Raw genomic sequence first — 3,247 nt, 5'->3', positions numbered from 1 at the left:
CTCACTGCCTTGGAACCAAGTTTGACCCTGGGAGAGTCTGTTTCCACCCTAATTATTTTGCCCCATTTCCTGAAGACCCAGGAATAGAGCTGATTGGAGGTAGGACCAAGTCTGCTTGTTAATGATTGACTCAGAAGGTCTTCCCTGACCAAAACGAGTGGCAATGTAAGAAACTAATTACCTGGAGGTTTCCCTGGGAGAAAGGGCAGCAACACTCAGTGATATGCCTTATAAATACTTGCAGATAGACACGTAGACATTCACAATCGTGCTCATTGACACACAGAAGTTTACACACCCACATAAAGAGATAGGTATTTCTATTAAGGAAAGTGATTTCTAGAGTAGAGCAGGAAACTGGAACTGAGTGAGTCAGTGAGTTACACTGTAGAAAGCACTGCTCTAGTAATTAATATAACTGGGTTCTAATACAGGCCATTATTAACTAGTTATCTTGAGAAAATTGTTTGACTTCTCCGCACCTCCATTTTTTCCTCTGTAAGTGTTCCAAGCAAATGATCTCCAGAATTCATTCACAGTTACACACATAGACTTACATCAGCACAGACATACCTATCTAGTTTTGTACATTTTCATACCCATGAATAGTGAAGTGAGGATTATTTGGCTGAGAGGTTGTCAGGAAGCGCTAAATACCCTAGCTGAGTGATACTGCCTGCAGTTTGAGAAGGTTTTCCTAGACCAGGGGTCCCCAAACTTTTTACACAGGGGCCAGTTCACTGTCCCTCAGACCGTTGGAGGGCTGGACTATAAAAAAAAACTATGAACAAATCCCTATGCACACTGCACATATCTTATTTTAAAGTAAAATAACAAGAACAAAAACAATATTTAAAATAAAGAACAAGTAAATTTAAATCAACAAACTGACCAGGCCCTGGCCGGTTGGCTCAGTGGTAGAGTGTCGGCCTGGCGTGCAGAGGTCCCGGGCTCGATTCCCAGCCAGGGCACACAGGAGAGGCGCCCATCTGCTTCTCCACCCCTCCCCCTCCCGCAGCGAGGCTCCATTGGAGCAGAGATGGCCCGGGCACTGGGGATGGCTCCTTGGCCTCTGCCCCAGGTGATAGAGTGGCTCTGGTCGCAGGAAAGCGACGCCCCTGGTGGGCACAGCATCGCCCCCTGGTGGGCGTGCCGGGTGGATCCCGGTCGGGCGCATGTGGGAGTCTGTCTGACTGTCTCTCCCCGTTTCCGGCTTCAGAAAGATACAAAAAAACCCACAAAAAACTGACCAGTATTTCGATGGGAACTATGGGCCTGCTTTTGGCTAATGAGATGGTCAATGTGCTCCTCTCACTGACCACCAATGAAAGAGGTGCCCCTTCTGGAAGTGCGGAGGGGGCTGGATAAATGGCCTCAGGGGGCCGCATGCGGCCCGCGGGCCGTAGTTTGGGGACCCCTGTCCTAGACAGATAACTGTTGAAGATTTTTCAAAAATTATATATTTTAGCAACACTGTACACTTTGTGATAGCGTAGCTAGGTGTATCATAAAGCAGAAACGAAGATCTACTCAGATCCTCTGCCTAAGTCCAGAGCCTCTGTAGTCTTTTTTCCCACTGTAAATGTACTTTATTTGAGCCAACATAGGTTTGTCTATGTGAAAGAAGGTTCTAGAGGCTGACACGGATTGATAATGATGAATAGGGAGCTTGATTCAGGGGACATTTTATGAAGTTTGAGTCAAATCATGATTTAAATGTTACCCTGTTGCCTGACATTTTAATTCAGGTTGAAATCTGGCTAAATTGAGCATCAAGGAAAATCTTAGTGGGAAAACAAAAAGGAAAGAGATGTTACTGAAGAACAGCATGTTGCCTGAAATGTGGAAAGAGGAGAAGTGCTGAACATTCAGCAGCTACAGTGCCTTTCACTTAGCAACTACTTATTGTGGGCCTGTGTGCCAAACACGGCTCCAGCCCTGAGCAAGACCATGCCTATGTTCACATGAAAAGATAGGAAGCAGACAACAAACTTGGTGAAAAATAAAATAGTGCAAAAGGCTTAATAATAAACTATATTAATACATATACAAGATAATTAGAGATTGTGATAGTTGTAAAGCAACAAACAGAATGATGAGGTGAAGGATTACTGGCAGAGGCCACTTTAAATAGGGAAGACTTCTCTGAGGAGGTGACATCTGAGCTAAGAAAACCAAGAGAGCCTGGCCGGTTGGCTCAGTGGTAGAGGGACTTTCGGCCTGGCATGTGAAAGTCCCGGGTTCGATTTCCGGCCAGGGCACACAGGAGAAGCGCCCATCTGCTTCTCCACCCCTCCCCCTCTCCTTCCTCTCTGTCTCTCTCTTCCCCTCCCGCAGCCAAGACTCCATTGGAGCAAAGATGGCCTGGGTGCTGAGGATGGCTCCATGGCCTCTGCCTCAGGCGCTAGAGTGGCTCTGGTCACAACAGAGCAACACCCCGATGGGCAGAGCATCGCCCCCTGGTGGGCGTGCTGGGTGGATCCCGGTCGGGCGCATGTGGGAGTCTGTCTGACTGCCTCCCCGTTTCCAGCTTCAGAAAAATACAAAAAAAAGAAAACCAAGAGAGCCTGACCAGGCGGTGGCGCAGTGGATAGAGTGTTGGACTGGGATGCGGAGGACCCAGGTTCGAGACCCTGAGGTCGCCAGCTTGAGTGTGGGCTCCTCTGGCTTGATCAAAAAAGTTCACCAGTCTGACCAGGCGGTGGTGCAGTGGATAGAGTGTTGGACTAGGATGTGAAAGACCCAGGTTCAAGACCCCGAGGCCACCAGTTTAAGCGTGGCTCATCTGGTTTGAGCAAAAGCTCACCAGCGTGGACCCAAGGTCGCTGGCTCAAGCAAGGGGTTACTCGGTCTGCTGAAGGCCCACGGTCAAGGCACATATATGAGAAAGTAATCAATGAACAACTAAGGTGTTGCAACGAAAAACTGATGATTGATGCTTCTCATGTCTCTCTGTTCCTGTCTGTCTGTCCCTATCTATCCCTCTCTAAGACTTTCTCTGTCTCTGTAAAAAAAAAAAAAAGAAAAAGTTCACCAGCTTGGACCCAAGGCCGCTGACTCGAGCAAGGGGTTACTCGGTCTACTGAAGGCCCACGGTCAAGGCACATATGAGAAAGCAATCAATGAACAACTAAGGTGTTACAACAACAACAACAAAAAAAAAAAAAAAAAAAAAAAAAGAAAGAAAGAAAGAAAACCAAGAGAGTGGATGTCATAGAAGCCAAAAAAGGAGAGTATTTCACGGAAG

The 3,247-nt window shown here is 47.2% G+C and overlaps 1 protein-coding gene across 4 annotated transcripts in view; it reads left to right on the top strand.

Annotated features, from left to right (window-relative positions):
• Nucleotides 1-3,247, top strand: part of ACACA (acetyl-CoA carboxylase alpha) — a 328,759-nt gene that overhangs the window by 45,514 nt on the left and 279,998 nt on the right. The window lies entirely within an intron of this gene.

This window comes from Saccopteryx leptura, chromosome 2 (assembly GCF_036850995.1).
Source record: "Saccopteryx leptura isolate mSacLep1 chromosome 2, mSacLep1_pri_phased_curated, whole genome shotgun sequence".
In the NCBI taxonomy this organism is placed as follows: domain Eukaryota; kingdom Metazoa; phylum Chordata; class Mammalia; order Chiroptera; family Emballonuridae; genus Saccopteryx; species Saccopteryx leptura.
The sequence above is the reverse complement of the archived record's forward strand: the minus strand, read 5'-3'. Positions and strand labels throughout refer to the sequence as shown.